Source organism: Amblyomma americanum, chromosome 3, assembly GCF_052857255.1.
Source record: "Amblyomma americanum isolate KBUSLIRL-KWMA chromosome 3, ASM5285725v1, whole genome shotgun sequence".
In the NCBI taxonomy this organism is placed as follows: Eukaryota; Metazoa; Arthropoda; class Arachnida; order Ixodida; family Ixodidae; genus Amblyomma; species Amblyomma americanum.
Genome location: NC_135499.1, coordinates 203,753,196 through 203,775,708, shown reverse-complemented (window position 1 = coordinate 203,775,708; position 22,513 = coordinate 203,753,196). Strand labels below are relative to the sequence as shown.

The window sequence follows — 22,513 nt, the reverse complement described above, 5'->3', positions numbered from 1 at the left end:
TGAAGTAGCGCATTAATCGTAGCGCATTAATAGAGCCGTATTATAGTAGTGGCTCTAAAAAAATATAAGACTTAACGTTGTTCAAAAAGGTGGTTCGTGGGGAGGGAGAGCGCAGAAGAGTCCTTTCTGTCAGTAGAATGCACCGTATATTCATATTTAGAAATTACACTCTCTTGGTTTCGTGTCTAAAATCGTTCCTCTGACCTTCTCCTGCGCAATATTAAATTAAAACTCCACCGTGTACACAAGGAAATACATTTTGTGGAATCCCCCTGTGATAGTCGTGTCAAAAAAGTTGTTCAGTGGTGCTCAGTGAGGGTAACGGCGCACTCCCTATTGGATTAAGATACGAAAAATACAGGTGTTGGTTAAAATCCTGCTGAGCCCCACTATACACCCGTAAAGGGAACATGCATCTGGTAAAGACATTCGAGGGAGAAAAATGTCCGCCCTGAGCGCATAGCAAGAGCAGCTATTTCTACCACTTAACTTAGTTATATCGTGTTCATTGCTGATCTGCTGCTAGCCAGACCACGAGCATTATGTTCTAACATAATTTTTCTACGTAGTCATCCAGTCCGCTCTGCATCAATTAGTAAAACTACCGCGATAAGTCATATATAGCTGAAGTAACACTGCTAGAAAGTTTTAGGTGAATAGCCTATAGTTTGCAGTCCTTGGCTGAAAATAAAGCTGTTTCGGCAGGTACAAATGCAAGTTTGCTTGCAAAGCCATATGCTGTGCATAGAAAAAATATTCTTGCGTCTGACTTTATGTACAAATGTTATCGCTTGGAACTATTATCTGTACAAAAGGATCAGTAAAATGCAAGCAGTTTAAGTTGTTTTTAATGTGTAAGCAGTGCTACTGTCATTCTGCGAAAACACCGGTCATTGTGGCTGAAGCCACCCGCACACAGAACTCTACCCTCCGAAAACGTCACCTACCGCTATAGCACCTACCATCACCCTCCACAAGGCCTCTACTGAGTAAAGGCCCACGCAGCAGGGGAACGAAGGAGTGACGGCGCAATCGAAATTCAAAGACGTAGTTGGAAAGCCAGCTGCCGTGTGGAAGCGCCACCCAGCGTTCACGTCCTCATGCCGAGCCTCACCGACCATCCAGCTCACTTGCCTAGGTCGGGGGCTGCCCACTTCGATTCTCCTCATGCACGCCGCCCCCCCCCCCCCCCTCTCCCCCTACTGCAACTTCCAGCAAATGCAGCACATGTAAACAAAAAATAATTAGCGAGCCATTAGAGGCAGACAAAACAAAAGCGAAATTAACTGGCGCAATTTTCAGGAAATGGGATACGGCAAAAAGAAAAAGAATAAAAAGGAACAGAATCATCCTAAAAGCGCATCTTTTTTTACACAGCTCATCTCATCAGATATCTGAGAGTGTGCCCCTTTTTTTTCAAGTATTTTAAGCAAGAAATGCTTTTAGCTCTCGTTGTCGGCGCACCGCGGGTCACCTTGGCGCCAGAACGGAAAGAGAACACGGTGCCGAACCGGAGGCGAACCTTATCGAACTTTGGTAAACCTCTCCGTCCGCCCACTGGTGCCTACATGCTGCGCTGCCGCCGGAGCAGCGCATGCGTCAACAACTGCGTCGTACGCGCTGTGGTCGCGACATGTGAACGAACCTAGGGAGTCGAGCGTGTTGTCCTATCGGCGCGCCCACGGTCTAGTGCGGAGCCATGGCACCATTCTTCGGCGTGGCTTGGAGCCCGTTGTGAATAGTGAGGGCATTGCACTCTGGAGCCCGGGTGACGTTATGGACAAATCGCTGTGTTCGGCCTAGACAAGACCTTGCCTTCCAACGAAGGTCAGTCTTTAGAATGCACTACGCCGGTACTGCAAAGCATTTCATGCTTACACCTACTCTCGAAACTTTTACCAGCGCTGCGACAGTGGACAAGGAACAAGAAGAGACGAAAGGACAAGTGCTACTAACAACTGAAAGCTGCTAACAACTACTACTACTAACAACGTTACTAACAACGTGGTCTACTCTCGACTACGAAAGAGTTTTTTCCGCCGAATAGAAGTGTCTGTACAAATCTCCTCGGTATCTCGTTTAATAATGAAATAACTTTGTTTTAGTTTAGTCGTGCGCGTTCATCGCATTCTTCCAATTTAGCATTTCCTTGTCAACATTCTGTTTGGTTCTTGTGCAATCTATTTGTAACGCTCTCAGGAACCTATCCTCTCTACGGGCACATAAAACTATGCCCTATTTTCATTTCTTTGCGCATATCATTCGGCGATGCTACCAACGCCCGCGGAGGCTATCGGGCTACGAATTCCCGTCAGAAGAATACAAGTCCCATAATCGTCCTATGTTCTTGAGCTCGATGGTGTTACGTTCCTTCCGTTGTATTTGTTGCGTGTCATAATGTAACGGCTCGGCCAACTGCCCATCCTTGAGAATAACGTAGTTATATGCATCAACACCTGCTCACACTGCGTAAATTGAGGGATCATAAAAACATCGGCCAGCAATAAAATTCCAATAAGGAAGGGCGTCAGGCAAGGAGATACGATCTCACCAATGCTATTCACCTCCTGTTTACAGGAGGTTTTCCGACGCCTGAATTGGGAACAGTTGGGGATAAGAGTTAATGGAGAATACCTAAACAATCTGCGATTCGTTGATAACATTGGCTTGCTGAGTCACTCAGGAGATTAATTGCAAAGCATGATCAATAATTTAGACAGGCAGAGCAAAACGGTGGGTCTAAAAATTAACGTGCAGAAAACCAAAGTAATGCTCAACAGCCTAGCAAGGGAACAGCATTTCACAATTGGAAGCGAGGGGCTGGAAGTGGTAGGGCAGGTAGTGACAGCTGATCCGGATCATGAGAGGGAAATAACTAGAAGGTTAAGAATGGGGTGGAGTGCATATGGCAGGTTCTCTCAGATCATGAATAGCAGTTTACCAATATCCCTCAAGAGAAAAGTGTACAACAGCTGTGTCTTGCCGGTACTCACCTACGGGGCAGAAACGTGGAGGATAACGAAAAGGGTTCACCTTAAGTTAAGGACAACGCAGTGAGCCATGGAAAGAAAAATAATGAGTGTAACGTTAAGAGACCGGAAGCGGGCAGAGTGGGTGAGGGAACAAACGCGGGTTAATGACATCCCAGTCAAAGTCAAGAGGAAGAAGCGGGCTTGGGTAAGGAATGTAATGCGAAGGCAGGATAACCGCTGGTCCTTAAGGGTAAAGGAGTGGATTCCAAGAAAAGGCAAGCGTAGCAATGGGTGGCAGAAGGTTAGGTGGGCTGATGAAATTAGGAAGTTCGCAGCCATAGGGTGGGCGCAGCTGGCAAAGTAGCTGGTTAATTGGAAAGACATGGGACAGGCCTTTGCCCTGCAGTGGGTGTAGTCAGGCTGATGATGATGATGATGATGATGATGATGATGATGATGATGATGCAAAAAAACAACAGCTCCCAACATACAGGAACATAGTTGAATTGAGAGTCACGCCCGAACGCTTTTTGGGAGAGGTTCTCTTCGCGCGCAGTCGCTCCCGCCTCCGAACGGAGCCGCGGAGGGAGTTTGCGCTGAGCTGCATGCAACTACGCGCCGAGGCACAGCACAGGTGTTGGTGACGCGCCTGGCGGCGAACCGTGTCGGGTTAAGGAAGTTGCTTCGAGGCGTCGAAAAATCAGCGAGCGCGTATACAGCTGCAGCTAAGACCTTCATTAATCAGGCCCGACACCTAGGTTTTATCTCAGTAAATCACTCCCCTTCTTGTGTATGCGTGCCCTACTTGCGCAACAGAAAAGACGCATCTAATTTTGGGAAGGCCTGTGCTGGAAGGACAAAGAAAATAGCACGAAAAATTCATAGCAGTGTCTAGTCGCCGCGGTGGCTCAGCGGTTATGGAGCTCGGCTGCTGACCCGAAAGACGCGGGTTCGATCCCGGCCGCGGCGGTTGAATTTCGATGGAGGCGAAATTCTAGGGGCCCGTGTACTATGCGATGTCAGTGCACGTTAAAGAACCCCAGGTGGTCGAAATTCCCGGAGCCCTCCACTACGGCGTCCCTCATAGCCTGAGTCGCTTTGGGACGTTAAACCATTATAAACCATGTTAGCAATGTCCCAGCTGTATCAGTCATAAGAATTTGAGAAGGACAAGGACAAGAGAAGAAAATATGAAATAAAAAGACTGCACCGTTGTCGATCGCGTCTTGGCCATAATTATTGTGAAAAGAGAAGGTACCATTTTCTGATCGGTAAAGCAAAACAAGCGCAGAAAAGTTACCGCACCCACTTACCAGCGTCGGTTGTGGAACAGGCGGCTGCAGGCCGGAAGAAGAAAGTATGCCTGGGATTATGAACGCTGAGTTCTTTAATAATATGACCTGACAAGCACAAGAACGTCTGGGGAGGCGCGGCAACATTTCGGAACCGTGGCAGAATCGCTGTTGCGATCACTGCAGTGAGCAGACGCGGGGAGAGACCGTGCGCCCCTATATATTACAGAAATGCTAAACTACGAATGACCTTTCGCAGTTTGGAATGTAGAACATGCCTTATGTGATTGCCACAGAGTTCATTTTATCGTTTTTGCTGTTCGCTCGGATTGCTCGGTTTCGTCAATATGTGTGGTTGACCGTTGCATTCGTATTTTTTTAGTTCGTGACAACGCGCGTATTTTTCGCGGAAATATTTTGCCCGTTGCCACACTTCAAATGCCGAGCACTAGCAGGCGCTATGAACTCACGGCGGGTATGGTCACCTCCAAACGACCTAGGAAATAAACTTTAAGCGAGCGCATGGAAGGCGCGAACGAGTTACTACGCCTCGTTTCCACGACCACAGTCGTCCTATTTGCCGCACGACGCCTGCAGCTGACTGCATACTTCTATCGGAAGTTGAACAGCGTTCGACGAAAGTTCGGCTCTGGAATTTAAAGTGTGCCCTAGTAGCACGTCTCGGCGCCGTTTTCAAGCAACTGCACTGAAATTGGGAATTTCTATTTTCTTCTCGTCGGTATATGCCACGCCGGCTCTGTAACAGGTCGTCAGAACTTGAGAGAACTAAAATGGCACTATAATAAAATCTGACATTTCCGCGCGTAATACGAGGTCACGCTTCGGGACCCTCGGTAGCCCGGGGGGGGGGGGGGGGTGCATTTTTCAGGCGCAGCAGAAAGAACCGCGAGTGCGAGTGGTGACCTCTCGCACGCCCGACCGCTTCCAAGGGTAGAAAAGAAAAATGATCACGAGAACAGCAGCTCTTGTTGCTGCCACCAGATCCGTTTTCCTTATGGTCTTCCGTGTCCATTTGTATTTTCTTCTCTTATTGGTTTTTATTTTCTCTATTATTTTCAGCGTATAGAAGAAAAGAAACGATGACCTGAGTCAGAAGTCAACGATGCCTGAAGCAGCCATGGTGCGTGTAAGCTAATTAGACCTTTAGCGAAAAGATTTGTGCTCGACGGGTCACGTGCCCCGTTCGACCTTCGCTGAGGTGTGAGGAAAAAGAAACCCAGACGGGGCTAGAATGCAGCGGCAGGCATCGCCTTTCCTCTGAGACGGTGTTAATAACCTCACTGGGTTCTCGTAAACGGGCTTAGGGAGCAACTATGAGCAGCTGGGGGGTTGCTCAGCGTAGCGTGAACGAAAGCGAAGTGCAGACCTAGCAGGCTTCATTAACCTCTTAGAAGCAGTGCTTTGGACACAATTAAGGAATGTACTGTAATTTTTAACGCTCGAGGAAGTTGAATTTATATCATTCCTGCATGAGAAAAGACAGGAACGCCAATATGTTTGCTCGGCGGCACCGGCTATAGAACTCAAAAGTGGCTCGGCTTGAGCCAGTGAGCAGGCCTGTGCATTTTCCTTTTCTTTCTTCCTGGCAACAACAGACTAGACTAGACTATAGAACTCAAGTGTTCACCTCGCAAGGGTGATAACTATCAGCTAATGAACGAAGCAATAGGCGCACTTGTCTGGTCATTACGACATCTTGTTCCCTAGAAAGCAACGTTAAACGTTTTGTTTTGTTTTTTTGAGGAGAGCAGTCATGATGTGCGTGCGCCTCAACTATTATTATAGCTTTTCTTGATTTAAAATTCGTTGTTTAAGACGATTGTGGTCAAATAATAACTAGAGAAAAGAGTAGCCGCTACAGATCCGGATGTGGGCTCAGCCCTTGCGGTCGCTTAACCGTAAGTTCACGCAGGTATTCCGAGTCCGTTGACCTCTTGTTAAGCTGTATGCTTAACTGCACGTCTCCTCGATGAGTGGGATGTTGTGCTATTCAAGTCCAGCATGGGATCGTCAAAGAGGGACGCATTTCATACAGGACGAATAAAGCATGCCCTTCAAAACCTTGCGCATGAAAGCCGATAGAACGAAAAGTGCCAGCTTTACAATCTCAAGCATACGGAGATCTCTCTTATGTTTTTGCTGTAGTGAACCTAGTCAATCAGGTTGTTTTCCTCATCAAACGGGTGTCTCAAATTTGCCATCAGCTCTGAGTTTACAGTTAGATAAATTTCTTGCGGAAGATTGTCTCATCTATTTTGTTCGAACAGAATCTGCGGAATTCATAGAACTCGAGTAGCGTTTTCTTGGCAGCTAACAAGCGGACCAGAGGAACCAGAAAAAGCAGACGACATTCGTGTGCGGCCAAGGAGTTTGTTTTTCCATAAGTTACAGCAGAAATGCTGTGGAACTTGATCTGCCCGTTTTTGATGACGTTCATATGAAAGGCTGACAATCCATAAATCTTGTGTACCTCTCCGCTGCTATTCCATATTACCCAGCTAATACTAAACTTAAAATAATCCGAGACTTGAATATTGCGGAAAAGTATGGTCCTCAGCAAAACGCTCTTAAGTGCTTCAGCTTTAATTGAGGTTCTCAAAATTTTACAAGGCACAAAATGTGATTCATGCAAATAGTTTTGCGAATCCCGGGATATAGGAACTGGTGGCACGGCGAATTTTTTCGTTAAATTTTCTTAATAACCCTACAAGCTGTAATCGGAAACAGAACGCCTCTCGACAAGACATGTGGAGACTGACCAAAATGCAGAAAGGTCAAAGAATGAGTGCTGTAATCGTATAAGATACCTTGTCCCAACAAGTTACATATTAAGGGGAAGTGGGAGAGGGGGAGGAGGGACACTCCAAACAAAATTCAGTGATATGAAGCAAGCTGAACGTGTTTAGATAAAACAAACTTTCACCCTTTTTCCTGTGTTTGATCTGGGCTGAACAGATTCGACTTTCCGGTCACTTTTAAAAAAAAAAAAGGCGGTTAAACTCTGAATAGTTGGGTCGGTTAGGAAACAGATGCGTACCTCTGACCTAGTTGTGTGAACAGCTCATTATTGTATAAGTAGCCGACAGATGGACGTCTTAAATACTTCGATGGATGTAGCAATTTTAGACCTTCCGGGCATTTTTTAGCATTAGCCCACGCTTTGTTTTTTATATTTTCGTTATCTACCTTCAGCAACATATTTTATCGTTCTGAGATGCTCATTTCGACTTGCTGTTGTCCTTTCTGCAATGCTGGTTGGCGCTGGGGTTATAATAAGTAAAGTGAAAAATCATTCTACTTTTTCACCAGCAGTACTCAAGTCTTCTCTTCTTGTCTCTACTGCTGATGCGTTAGTTTAGTTATATCTGAATATGTAACGGAAAAAGTTTGATGGCACTATTCGCGCAGACTTCACAAATATCCTCTCTCTCTTCATGGTTACTTCTGTACTGCCTCGTTCTAAGCCAACCTCTATCTATAGCTTCAAAAACGAGTGCACTGCCTCTTGAATTATCGTACACCTTTACCTTGCAGATTGCGCTTTTTTCCGCTCTATATCTGTGCAGCGGTTAATATGCTTCTATGTTTTTGTTTCCAGTTAGGAGTCTAGGTTTCAAGGACATTGTTTTATTTTTTATATTCGTAGCAGCTTCCTTCTTTTTTTTTTTTGTCGCTGCGTGCATATTCTGCCTCAAGGCTTCAAGTCATCTTTCTCTCCACCACTTGTCCACGTTTTTATACCGTACTATACTCTGAATACTCTGGCTGTCCACCTCTTTTGATCCATTTTTCTTCTAGTCTCCCCTCAAACGGCCTTCGCCATTTGTTTAAGTTGGAAGAAGATTGCGCACTCACGAGATGATAGATCTTCATGTCTTGCATATATTAATTTGACCGCAGCGCTAGAAAATAAGCGAGCTGAAGATGAAAAAAGAAACGAGGGTGCTAGGATAGGAGAATAGCAGAGAGCGTATTTTAAATGCATGCTGGAATAAAATAAAGAAAAAGCACCGTGCAGCTTTCGGCGAGGAAGGAGCTATTACAGTAAAACATCCATGTTAATTTAGGCACCGCCGGGAAGTTGAACGAACCGTCTTTGAATTTCTTCAATAATGAGTACTCACTTTTAAAACCAGCACAAAGAAATTGCGCAAACTTAAAGCAACTTGTTTCAGTTTTTTGGTTGAACGTCCCTGCAAGCGATTGTGCGCAATGCAACATTCAAGTCACAATATCTTCCTTGTTGTCAATCGCAAGTTACCACGGCGAATGCTAAAAGCACACTCCGCAAGAACACTAAAAAGCAATTTTTTTTAAAGGCTTCCAAAAGCAAAGTAAGAGGTTTCTCTGAAGACCTATTAAACAGTCGAACTTGGAAGCACTGATAAGGTCTTCCAGACCGGTGGCGTGGAAAAAGTGAAGTGCAGTGCAGAAAATTTTGCTTTTCGCTACCTTCTTGAAGTATTCCGCAGAAAGCATTTTTATGCATTATTAAATGTTTTCACATCCTCGGCTGAACTCGGGCTCGTTCTACTCGAGACGGCGTCGACGATCAATGTGGAAAAATCTGCACGAATTACTGGCCCAAATATTTTGTGTTCCCTCTTATCTGAACAAAAAAGAAAACACAGCAATTAAACATCCTGATATCTGACTCTGGAAACATTTTTCATGCTTTCTGTTTTCCCCGCGCCATTCTGAGAATACCAACAGGCGCGTTGCTCCGGCCGATCTCGCCTAGTGATAGCTGGTTATCGAAAAGACAAATGTATCTGCGCCGCGAAGAACGTCTCGCATTTAGCTTAGAACTTGCACAAGTCGATCAACAAAAATGATCTATAAGAAGGCGCGAATAAAAAAAAACTGCTACTGGAATGCCGCATATCCTCGATTATGGGCTAAGTATTTTAGTTACCATTTTTGTGGGGAGCGAATCTTACATGAAAGCGGAATTTTTTCTGTTAAATTTTCCAACTATATTCCGGGGAAACTGCATATCGTATTACACTATCTGAGGCTAAGTATGGCGCCAAGTTGAAGGTATATTTAAGGCTCTTCATCGCTATCGCTGCCACCGCTGCTCAGGCCCGGCTCTTCGCCACGCTTGTAAATGAAGTCGTCTTCGGTTCCTCCAATTGAATTTAAAGTACCTGTAATTTGAATAATTTTAACAATGTCCAATGAAACCGCACGCCATGAATTCAAAATACACGAGCAGACTAGCTGCAGCTATGCAATTCTTAGCCGTCCAGTCGGCGTCAGTTCGGGCTCGGAGGTTGTCATTCACTCCGATTTCAGGCGCCTAAATTCTGCTTTAAAAGGCACGCGGCTCCATAGCGGTACATGCTGGAAGATGATAATTATGATAGCAGCAGGCAGCGGTCGTCATCTGGAAGATCCCCAGAGAGTGTGTCGCGTGGGGAAATTTACACAGATGTGAAACGCAGTAGCTGTGCGCGGATTGTTGTTGCTGTTGTTGTTGTTGTTGTTGTTGTTGTTGTTGTTGTTGTTGTTGTTGTTGTTGTTGTTGTTGTTGTTGTTGTTGTTGTTGTTGTTGTTGTTGTTGTTGTTGTTGTTGTTGTACGTGCTTGGCGTCAGAGAAACTCAAATCTTACTTTAGCCATTGGCTAGCCGAGAGATTAAAAGCAGTATTCTTGATAGCTCACTACAATTGCTTCATCACAAGCATCTTGTGCAGATAAAAAAAAAACAATGTACATAGACTCCGAAAGGAGCTCTCGGAAAACTAAATAAGAACAGTAGAATCGATACTCTACTTAAAAAAAGAAACACAGCACTCGCACGAATTTATTCTTCCCACGCTTTATTATGGGACCGCTGTGTGAGAGGCGTCGCTTGCTGAAAAACATCTGCAATACTGAAAGTGTATTTTTGGAGTTTTATTTAGGTGGGATACAAGCCAAACAGCAACCATGCTCTTTGTATCTTTGTTCGATATTAATGCAAGCAAATTCCTGGACGGCTGCTGACGGCGGTGGAGCCAGAATGCGCCAATATTGCTGGAACACAAAAAAAAAACCGAAGGGGAAAGCAAAAAAGCCTGCGTATATGCTTATTTAAACTGTGCATTCGAATACATCAAGAAAAGAATGTTTTCACCTTGCATGCAAAAAAAAAAATGGGAAAAATTACCTTTTGGAGAAACACCGACACTAAGTGTAATTATCTTAACTAGCGCGATCCCTCACAAGTAAGATTTTTACGATGAAATAAATGCGACTGATATTTACCAAGACGCACCCTACGGCTGCATAAAACAGCCTTAAAGTCAGATAAAGGGTTCGTAATCGAAGAAAAAATGTACACAAAAGAGTGATAATTCCTGAGTAAAATAACCTTGACCGGCCTCACCTTGTCGTCCAAGTTCTGTTAGTATAGAGCGACTAGCCCTTGTGATTAGCGAGAGTTGGCATAGAGTTCGCTTTCCATCATAGGGCCCAGTGACCAGGCGCGTTCACCTAGTCAAAGCAGCCTCTTTCTCAGACCACAACGAGCTTAAATCGAAACAATGCGGAGCTGGGAAAAAGTATAAAACATACAAAGTATACGTCGGCAGCCACATGGGTGCTTCCGGGTCGACGTAATTTGCAATCATTTTCTTATTAGGGGACCTGCGCCCACCTGTACGGCCCGTGCGACGAAGAACAAGAACGTTTCAAAAATTCCGAACCAACAAGTAGCCAACTTATAAAACTTGCTATTTTCCTCTTCCAAGCAGGGCATCGCAGTGTCTGTAGTGGTTTTTTTCTTCATTATGAAAGAACTGTTGTTGAATTCATCGTTGCAAGGTCGGCGGGAAGAATAGAAGAAAGTAATAGTAGAAAGGAGAATGGGAGCCGCCGTGACGGCAATTTATGATGCTACTTATTGAACTGGCGTTCTCCAGATTTCGCCCAGTTCAATTTTTGGTCTTTCGTAGGTGCCGCCGTCTACGCAGAGATGAGAAAAAGCAAAAAAAATAAACACTCCATGAAAATTGTATTTTTGACGCTGCTGTGTGTTCGCTATGCCCCCGTTCTTCTTGTTTTTAGTGTGCGTAGTCGGCTACCGTACAACCTTAGTGCCGCTTATAGCCAGTGCAAGCATTTTCCACTCGGCGAACAAATAAAACCAATATCCGGAACACGCGGTTGATATTATGTAAAAGGAAATAATTTTGCTAAGCGTACAAAACTTCCGGGCTACGCGTCGAGGATAAGTAACAATCTCTGTGAGTTCGACAACAGCTAAGCGTTTAGCCAAAATTAAGGGGAACAAATATGTCCAAAATGCAGATAGGTGAATGTGTTTCCTTTGGCAATATTTTTTGTTTGACTTCTACAGAGAGACACACAACGCTTGTGCTTTCGTGTGGCATGACCAAATTATTTGCTAGAAACTATTTGCATCTTGTTCGAAAGCGTTCTGTAACATCATTTTTATATCAGCATGGTTGCAATTTGCTGCGCCCAGAAGAGAAAATTGTAGGAGGAGGAGAAGGAGGAGGAGGCGGAGGAGGTGACACATCCCAACGTAAACATTCATGGAGGTGGAAAAATCGCGCCAAATGTTTTTTTTTTACAACGCAGTGAGGAATGAACTGTTGTTGTCAGCCCAGGATGAAGATGGATTGGGTCGAATCCAATGCAAAAGCAGCGTTCCTTGTGTTTGCTTTTTGTGCTGACCGGCGCGGTCTAAAAGTGCAAAAGTTTTATCAGAGTTCTTTGTGTTGTTGATCGGCTGTGCCTAACACACTCTATCCCGAATAAGTTAGGCAGATTTATCAGTGTGCTCTCTGAAAGCGATGCACGAAAGCATACGTTCTGGCTTAAAAGTTACTAACTTTCGTGGTTTGAGGACCACATTGCAGATCTCTTCCAGTGCAAAGGGGTGGAAATTTTGAAATACAAATAATACAAATGAACTGTTCATAAAAAACAACTTTACCGAGTGTTACCTAAGGTGTTCTGTAATGTTTACAATAGACTTTTTGAGTAGAAGACCGCTTTTTCGGCTCAGCATTGTCAGCGGTGTAGCGCATCAGAGTACTGCTTACATATGCTAGCTAGTTGGCTGGTTAAATAATAAGGCATGCAGCCTAGCGTAAGCATTATGCAAATTAGTTTTTAGAATTTCGAAAACTCAGTTATCCTAGGCGCTGTGGCCCAAAAATTCTGCCTACATCAAGCCAAAATAGATGCTCTTTCGAACGCTCGCTTTTAAAGCGACCGCTCCACTGCACGTAACTAGTCAGAATAGGCGAAATTTGTGGCTCCACAGCGCCGAGGTTGACTACATTTTCGAAATTCTAAATACTGATGTCGATATTACTTGCGGTGGGCAACGTACCTCTAAATAAAAAAGAAGACCAAGAATAAACGCTAAAAAATTGCGTTCCAATAATGATTAGCCAGCCTGCTAGTAAGAACGTCTTAGCTGGATTTTGATGCATTACACCACTGACCATGCTAAACCGAAAAAAAAGCGCTCTTCTAGCCCAAATATATTATTTTTTAAAAATTGCAGAGCCTTTCAGGTGAAACAGCCCGTATGCGGGTGCGGCAGAATGTTTTAAGCTCGTGCTGGGCTTTGCTGTGCAGTCAATCAGGGGTCCAATCCTGACGTCACAAAACACCAAGAAGTATGACGAACCAATTGCATAGGAATTCCAGCATATTTACACGGAGCTGTACCGACTGCAGCGAATTATGGTGCTTTGTTAATTATTGCGCGGAAGTGGCCTCGCCTCATACTTAGTGTCCTCCAGATTTTCGGTATGCGTATAGGAAAAAAATAATCAACTAGATTGATTGTGTTTAGAGATTGTGTTTAGCCTTAATACAGCTATAACCGCTCGAGATAGCGAAATTCCACGCAGGGAACTACTTCATGTGCTTTTATTTTAGCTAAATCCAGCTAATGCAGAAAAAAAGCAAAAATATTAGAAACAAACATTTTTTTTCTTTGTCAGTGGTGCCGATTTGAATGTTCTTCAAAGGTGTAGAAACTTTTTCTATCCCTTAATTTGTCCTTCACATCGGGATCTGATCGTCGGTCAATCACATGCACCTGAAAGCGATGGTGAGGAGGTTAAAAGTATTAAAATGGCAGCCAGGAGCAACGTTCCCTGCCAATTTCTAGGCGAACGCTGGAAGATGCGCGCTAGAAGCCACGATATTGATAAGAGAAAAAAAATCAAATGCTGAAGAAGTACATAAGCCACGGGTTCTGTTATATTCGAATAGGCAAAAAAGAAAGGACCAAGTACGAAGTGTTGAGCATCAGTGAAAAAAAAAAACAAAAAAATTGGCGGTGGTTTAGCTTTGGTTATACCTGGAGTGACGCGATAGCTGCAGCTGGCTGAGTGGAACTTGGTCACGTGACCAACCACGTGACCAACAACGTGATCAGCCACGGCGCCGCGCAGCCGGAAGCTGCTCCGCACCACTTGACCAACCACGTTACAGCATGGCGGCGCAGCCACAGGGTGGCGACGCCACCACCGCCACGTTGAAGGCTCGAAATGCTACAGCAATGTAGCTATCGCTACAAAAGAGGGAAGGGGAATCAACTCGGCAGTCTCCGTGCTTCGTTATTAAGCTAAAGCCGGCAGGCTTAAATGGCCTCCCATAAGCTAGAAGAGCGCAGCCAGATGATAGAAAACCGCAATACACTAGAGAAGCTACTTTTCAACTTTTTACTCGGTACGTCAACTTTTAGAGTACGCTACTAGATAAACCTGGTCCTTCTTTCACCTTTGCCCTCCCCTTCCAAATCCTCTTCCCAAAATAGTCGCCTAAAAAAAAGGAAGTGTTTTCTTCGAGTCAATATTGCCCCCTACGAACCCTTTCGGACGGCATCGTTTACGTGGTTCTTTTTATTTTATATATTTTACGAGGTACTTCTCCTTGCCTATCATATTTTCTTGGCTTGAAGCCCTTCAAGTCACATAAAGCCCAATATGGACCGTGCCTCGTTAGGGGCAGCCAGTCGATACATGTTACAAACAACGTCGAAGCTGGGATGCAGTGGTGGCTCTTGTTTAGCGTGGTCGATGAAACCTCAGATCGATATAGTGCGCGGCTTCCCTTCACTACTGCAGTGTGGCGAATCTCTGCAAAGCTCACCGCGCAAGACGCAGGTTCAGCTGAATCACTTTGCCTCTCTCCAACCCTCCCACCTCCCCCTACCCTTCAATTCCACGCTTCCCTTAGCATGACGCAGGACCCGATTTTCGAGTAATACAGGCTTTGCCAGCAACCTGTCATGTCAAGGGAGATTTAAAAACATGTTAACTTGATAATATTAAAAACTCTTGGGCGAAGCTTGAGTGAAATGAAACGTGCTTGAGTAGGTATTCTTTTATTGAGAGAACTGTGTTCAGCAGATGCAGCACCGATGTAACATAACGCCAACAGCAGCTTAAGTTCTGTGATTACTTAACCTTTACCAAAGAGAATTCTATTTTTTGTTAACTTCTCTTGCTCCCATCACAAGGTGCTGGTTTGCGCAACAGCCTCACTTTTCATTTCCATCCCGAGTTTCCCTCGTCCGTGCTGTTGTTATAACAGATAGCTCATCTGAACAGCGTGCTTTTCCATCCCATCCAGGGAGAAAATTGATGCTATTACTGGTTAGAGGCGACAAAGGACAAGGCATAGAATCTATATGAGGGCGTAGGAAACGTGAAAAAAAAAAAGCGCCAGGTTGAAATTGAGGTAGAATGAAAAACGTACTAAATTGCTTTTTTTTAATTCCCCTTATCTTCTCTGGGTGCTTAATATGACTTAAGAACATGAAAAAACTTTAGAGATCTGCGTTCTTAAATTATTTTATATAACCAGGTTTCCTAACACGGACATATGATCTTAAAAGCACTTCAAAATACCCGTTTTTTTAAGAATAGAGGATTTTGCCATCAAAACAGTCATTATGCAAATATTTTATTTGTTGTACGCTAAATTAGATCGTATCACAGCGATGACATCCGTAATCATGCGTTTGACATCAAAGTTGCTTAGAAGCAATTTCGACACATTTATGATCCTCGCGATGGATAAGTCGAGATTACATAACATCTGGGGTAGCTAATTGAGGCTCAAGGAGATAACTTTATGCCGCATTTTTTTCCCGCATCGCATGTTCATCGTCTGTTCAACGTAAATGACTGTCTAAAACATAATGTTGCCCGCGTGATATGAGGAATAGGCGAGATGAATTGCTCGCCGCTGGCTTGAAGCTTCGGGCCCAACTACGTTCTTTTATTTTTTTCTCCGTCTCGTGTCTGTAGAGACTGTTCGCGATTGGAATAGATTGCCTCACAGTGTGACCAGTGGCGCTAGCCTCGTGGCACCTTTTTCCTGGCGGTGCTGAGATTTTCGCTGTTAGCGCGAGAGACAGCACTTTACTCTCTCGCGAAACGCGGGCGCATCGCAAACTCTCCACTTTTCACTACAGCCTGCGCCTCCTCGAACGCTGACCAGGGAGCGTTTCTCTCTATAAGATGAAGCGGACAAAGAAAGAAGATTTTAGAAGCCGGCGCTGTCCAAGTGGCACGTGGGCCGCCCTGGTCCTAGCCGGCGAAACTGGGCCACGAAAAAACGCCTTCCGCATCGCACGCCGATGCGGTAAGAGAGTGAAAGGACAAGTGAGGGAGAGAGCGGGGGGGGGAGGGGCAGACGGAGTGGGCAAGGGGAGGAGATCGTTGGTCGCACTCTCCTTCCCTTACCCCTGTTCTGCCTCTCCATCCTCCTCACCCCAACACCTTTTCCTCGGCCGTGTACACCACGGAGGTGGAGTGAACGGGCTGCGTTTGGGGATACACGGTAGAAGTGGCCTTTGTCGCCGCTCAGCGGATTGGAACAGCGTTGCGCTGTGCAATTACGCTTAGTTCGACGCCAAGCGCTGACGGCAGCAGCGCCGGCGGCTATCCCCGCGCTCCTTTTTGGCGGCGGGAACAGACGCACGCGCCGGTCTGGAGCCGAGTCTTTTGTTGTACCGGCTACTGCCACGTTCCAGGCTCAAATGCCTGCTTGGTTGTTTTTTGTGTATGTATGTCACTGTAGGGTTAACGCGGCTTTTTTGCGGGGCTCTCGTGAGAGAAAATAAGGCCGTTGGTGTGAAAGCAAGAGCCCTAAGTGTAACGGTTATGGAGCAGGAAACAATGTGTCCACTAAGCCTACATGCTCAAGCGAAGGTATAATGGTTGTTGCTGGAAAGCGCGCAATGGATTGAGGAGTGGCAACGGATTGCGTGTGCGCGTTTTGTACATGTTATATATATATATATATATATATATATATATATATATATATATATATATATATATATATATATATATATATATATATATATATATATATATATATAAACTTTGTGATAGACTGCTGCTGCTACACATTAAGATCTTACCCACGCCATTATAAAAACGTGGCTCTGTTACGAGTTTGTTTCAGCAGGGAAGAAAAAAAAGAAGGAAATCATGCATGTACATCGAATCAGCGGTAGTTCGATCCTCTACGCACAGTGCAATTCCGACGAAAGACTTTAGGTAAGGAACTACAACTGTGAATGCATACATCACAACAAGTCCTTTTAAAATGCTTCTCAGCACCTGGTAAAGTATAGTTACCCGTCATGACTTCAGAGATTTTCAAAATGAGCGACCCCTCGCTCATTCTTTGGCTGTGGTGCTTCTTGATTTAACGCCTGGATGAAGACCGGCATCATCTATATTTAAGCGTAGAGTAGATATTTTGTTGCCTTTTATGAAAGCGTCACGAACATGCTTTTTCTTTGAAATTTATTCGGCATTGCAGCGTGTTCTATTTTCGGGAGGAATTAACTCGCGCACATCAAACAATAAAACAGTCATGCTAAAGCAGCGGGTCACATACAATCAAAAAGGATATAAATTGGTTTTTAAGGAAAGGAAACGGCGCCGTAATTGTCTCACATATCTAGTGGACACCCGAACCGCGCCGTAAGGGAAGGGTGGAAGGTGGGAGTGAAAGAAGAAAGAGGTGCCGTAGTGGAGGGCTCCGGAATTTCCGATGGTTCAAGGCTACTGCCGAAGTTGGCATCATCTGCTATTTACTTTTGTGCAGCAAACACTTTCAAATAAAATTTCAGTTCTTAACTTCGCTATATTCTAAAATTATATAGTTCAAGTTCACCTAATCACCTGTCCGCTAAGCAAACACCAATAACGCCAGTTGGAAATTGAAAAAGCAGCATCTCATTTCTATGCTGCTGCCGACCTGCGTTCCCTAGTACATGATGAGAAAAAAGAACGCATGAACTGGTTTATGGTTTCTCGTTTATGGGGTTTAATGTCCCAAAGCACTCAAACTAGATCTTATCCGGTATATATCTGATTTAATATCTGATACGGGTTCCATTTCGACCCAAGATATTAAACTTATTTTTGGAAATATGGCGGAGTGCTTGAAGATTGCTTCACCTCCGCCACAGGTTGGCCCGGTATTACACTGCCTCCGGGACCGGCCTGGGACATTATAGCGCGCGTCTTTTCTATCCTATCTTTCTATCCTATCTTTAAACTCTCCTACTTTCAGCACGTCGTAGCGATTGTGGCTCTGCTTGAGCCAGTGGGCAGGCCTGTGCACTTTCCTTTTCCTTCTTCCTGACAGCAACAGCATGACGGACGCAGTAGTGGAGGGCTCCGGATAGTTTCGACCACCTGGAGTTCTTTGACGTGCACTGACATCGCACAGAAAACGAGCCTCTAGCATTTCGCCTCGATCGAAAAGCGACCGCAGTAACCGGGATCGAACCCTCGTCCTTCAGGTCAGCAGCCGAGCACCATGGCCATTCAGCCAACGTGGCAGCTAAAACGCATGGCCTGTAACTCTTGAATGGAATAACGAAGCTGGAATTTCCTTAAATTAGTTTACCGCAGGCGTTATATAATGCTTCATTCTCTTTTGGGTACTCCGCATAATAGTAATCTTCCGCGTGTGCACAGTATGCATACTTTCACATTTTTATGGAGCTGCAAACCAATATACAAAGAAAAAGAGATGGGTTATCTGCGTTAGACCTTCTTCGTGTCATGACACGACATGCCGTGAGTCGGCATATTATTGTAGTGGGTTTGTGTCATTTGTCGATAGCTTCCGACCAGTTTTTATCGGATATGTAGAAGCCAGACTTGTATTGCTTCTATTGTTTTACTTATATAAATATGTGTGGTGTATATCGGCTTTCGCAGGCTCAACTGGCTACTGAAAGGATTTAAATATATTGTCTAGTCGCTGTCACAGCACTACATTATAAAAAAAATTAACTAGGAAATGAAACATGACGCAAATCAATACTGAGGAAAATATAGTAATTAATGCGGGAATGGAAACCTAATAGCATCGTCAACCAAGTCGGAGCTGCTGATGCTCAACAGAAAAATTTCCTGCAAGACAAAACTAACGCCAGCCATAGAAGTCCATTTGGAAGGGAACAAGGTCCCCGCGGTTGATATTGTGCGCGTGCTGGGCCTACGCATCCAGAAGGACGGCTACGCCACATGATCTAACCAGATCGACAGGGAAGGTACTGCGGATGATTGGCAGACTTGGCAGACTTACCAACAGGGACCACGGGCTGAAGGAATAATACGTTCTACGAAGGTTCAGGCATTGATCATTAGCCGGATCAAGTACTCTATCTTGTGCGTAAAGCTGAGACCTGTGGGAACAGGGAACGTCGACGTGTTTCTAAGAAGGGCGTACAAGGTTTTGCTCTAAGACTACCGGCGACTATGTCCACGCGTAAAGACTGCATGTCAATGTCATTGCAGCCACCAATACATTCAGGAAGCTTACCGAAGCTTACTTAACTAGTCATCCACAGGACGACACCTGATGAAAAAGCTCGGAGAAAACAAACGGTCAAAGCTCCATGCCGCAATCACTACCGGCTACAGTCAGTGAAATAATGCAGATAGTCCCCGATACTGAAGAATATGCACTCCGATCGCCATGAGGGGCGACGGACGGCCAGGGCAAAAGCCCATGCCAGAATGTTCGCCAACGACCCTTCCTTCAGACACATGGACGTGGCAGAATACGAGCTGAAAAGGGCATGAGCTGTCAGCGTCATAGACCGGGCGCTGAATACCGTCGTCACGACATCCATAAGAACACCCAGCTCAATAAAAGCGGAAGAAGCTGTCATTGCCCTTGCCGCCATCCACAGCGAACCAAACATCATAACAGACGCTCAAGTGGCACGTCATGTTTACAGATCCGGATGCGTATCAGAGTCAAGCTAGTATGGACCCCCTGTCATGAATTCATCCACGGCAGTGAGCTCACGCTGTAGCTCGAGCGAGTACCCTCCGAGCACTGGGAGGTGGAACACTGGCGGCAGGGGCGAATACCGGGCATCCGCTGAACCAACACGCCGAAATCGCGCAACACTACCGATTAGGGAGGATAAGAGTGCCCACCCCACAAGAAGTTAACCAGAGAGGTTGTTGTTGTCTGGCGGCAATTACAGACAAACACGTACAGACATAAGCTTACTACACCAGTAGTGCCCCACAGAAGACGATAACGAGCGTCGTTTTTGCGATGAATAGGCTAACCTATACCACACTACCTGGGAGTGTCAATACAAAACCATCTCCCACCATCTCCAGCACCACGCAGTCGCAATGGGAGGCCGTGCTCATCAGCTCTGGCCTCGACGGCCATGAGACAGCGTGTTAATCGGGCCCACTCGGCAGCCAAGGCCACAGAAACTCTGGACTAAGGTCCCCTCCTGCTGCGACGCGGCGAACGAAAAATTCTTTCATCTCTAATATAATTTTTTCCTGCTACTTCTGTCACGCAGCGCTTTCTTTGCATTAAGTTTAAGTTGGTTAATTTTCCAAGGACTTCGCTTGTTTTGTTGCATTGTTTTCTCGGCTGCAGAGTTCAAATTATTCCCAATGGTACTGGTGGTTTGCAGCAGGCTCTAGTGAAGTGTTCACAGCTGTAACGAGATATCGCATGAAAAGTACAAAACATAACAAGCTTCGTCGCTAACTTTCTTAAGCACACCGCAGAAGAACAGTGAACAGAAGTTTGGTTAACATGTGCCTTTGCGATAAAATATGAATTTTCTCAGCCACTTTATATTGATTAATTTTTTTTCCCGCAAAACCATTTACCCAACTAAAAATGGTTTTGCGTCAAGGGGTAGAAAAACAAGTGCAAGCCAGCTCCACTAAAGGTCCCTGAGCAAGCATTTCAGACTATGCAAGCGCACCAAAAAACAAATGCACACGGGACACTTAAGCTTAATGACCTTCCTCGCAGGGAGAGGCTTGTTAATGGCGACATTTCAGAATCGAAATTCGATGCTGCCTTGTCAGCGAAGAAGCAAATACTGAGAAAAGAGCAAGGCACTGTTCCCTAGTTCCAGTGAAAGTGTGCTAAATAGTTTAACGGCCTTGTTAGTACGACTTATAACTCGCATGTCTGCTGGCCGTGCCCTCATCTTTTGTCGCTTTTGGCAAAGCGTCTCCAGAGTCATCCCAAAGTCGTTTATTAGGGGTATGCCATTGCTATAGTATTACGCCTGCTTTGCTCGCTTGAAAGGCGCGGCCGGGGCCTCTGAGAAATAAAAGTATTGCAGCAGCAAGCGTCCATCGAGCGCTGCATTAGTAAGCGAAGGCCATTACTTTCGCGGACTGAAATGATTATTGGCACTGTTCAGTTCAAGTTTTTTCTGTTTTTTATTACTGCGGCTGCTAGTTGCGCCTGTTTAATGCTTTATTGAAGGTCGCTTGTAAGCTGGCGAACCTAATGACCGTTATTCGTAATACGAAGGTTTTGGCGGACATGCAGGCGTGTATTAATTTTATTGTTAACATCTTCCTACCGGCCGCCTCATATTTCTAACTGCAGTTCCTTACATGAGTGGCTGGATTATTACAAATGTATCAGAAAACTGAGCTCTGTCTAAAGAACAAACAACAAGGAAACAAAACTAATTGACATAGAGCGCCGTACCGCGGGTGTATGCAATATTTATACGCAGAACTGAGAGCCCATTAATATGTGCACCTGCAACCACTCTGACAGGTCTACCACGACCACCACGCCGTCATGGCTGAATGATAAAGTATTTCATCTATCTCGGTTCGGTTGGATTTTTAGCGAAAGGGTAAGAAAACGGTAGCGTGTATATATTGCATTATTCACATATTTGCATTTAAAAGTATGACAAAAACAGCATTAACAATGGCCCAGCTCACGATATGTTGCCATTGAATTGTATTGTAGAAAGTGACCGCTAGTGAAAAGTTTCATAAAATGCCTGTTTTGCTATCCTTAACAGTGATTTCAAAATGATGTTATGTTAGCGCACAAGAACCTGAGTAGTGATTCCGTATTTAAACTAGACGATTTGCAGGCATTCGTTTCTGCGACTTCAAGTTGAAGACAGGGCACTTCGCTTGTGCGCGAGTCAACATCATCACCATCGTTAGCAGCAGCAGCATCTTAACTACGACAACTTCAGAGCAAAAACCTCTCCCTCATCTCTCCAATTACCCGAGTCCTCAATCGTCAAGTTATCTTGTGTGTCAACTAAGAAACAACGTAATTACTTGAAATTTCTGCGGTGTGTTGAAAGTGAGGAGCAGGGTATCTTTTGAAGCATATCGCTTCGAACCACGGTGGCGTCAGCACGGTATGTTGCAACGTTTAACCCAGAAATTATTCTTAACAGGACAGGAGCAATAGATGGTAACGTGTTTGCGTCATTCTTGACTCGTCCACTGTTCGCCGGCCGCTGCATTTCATAAGACCCACTCCGACCATCAAGAAGACCGAACGCTCCCAACTTTCTGATTCACGCAGTTTCAAAAAGGCACAGAGAGACGAAGGCCGGGAAAGCGAGAACCTCGAACCGGAAGATATTTGCGCCCGATAAGTCCCCGCTATGCCTACTCCGCTGCAATCGGCGCGCAGTGGAGCGCCATCCCCCTTTGAGTCTTCTTATTTCGCAGTCGTCCGTTTCTTTGTCCGCCTTCCAGATGCGGCCTTCTACGACGACGAAAACAGCAAGAGAAATAAAGGCGCAGTTCTGAGCATCCTTTCCAATACGCCGGTACCCTTTTCTCCTTATGGTTTTTTTCTTCTTCTCGGCGCTCGAAGAGAACGTTGAGCCCACGTACAAAGAGAGATCCCGGAGCGTGGTTCTTATCTCGTTCCGCTGGCG

The 22,513-nt window shown here is 45.1% G+C and overlaps 1 protein-coding gene and 1 pseudogene across 3 annotated transcripts in view; one reads left to right on the top strand and one right to left on the bottom strand.

Moving 5' to 3' along the window:
• The window catches only part of LOC144125913 (uncharacterized), a 148,755-nt gene that overhangs the window by 72,615 nt on the left and 53,627 nt on the right, over window positions 1-22,513 (bottom strand). Inside the window, exon 2 of one of the 3 annotated variants that reach the window (XM_077659723.1) lies at window positions 22,470-22,513. This exon is cut by the window's right edge and continues 183 nt beyond it. The exons of the other annotated variants lie outside the window; for them this stretch is intronic. The gene's annotated coding sequence lies outside the window, so the exon portion shown is untranslated. The remainder of the gene's footprint in view (window positions 1-22,469) is intronic. 3 annotated transcript variants of the gene reach the window in all.
• LOC144126489 (U2 spliceosomal RNA) lies at window positions 17,593-17,801 on the top strand (annotated as a pseudogene).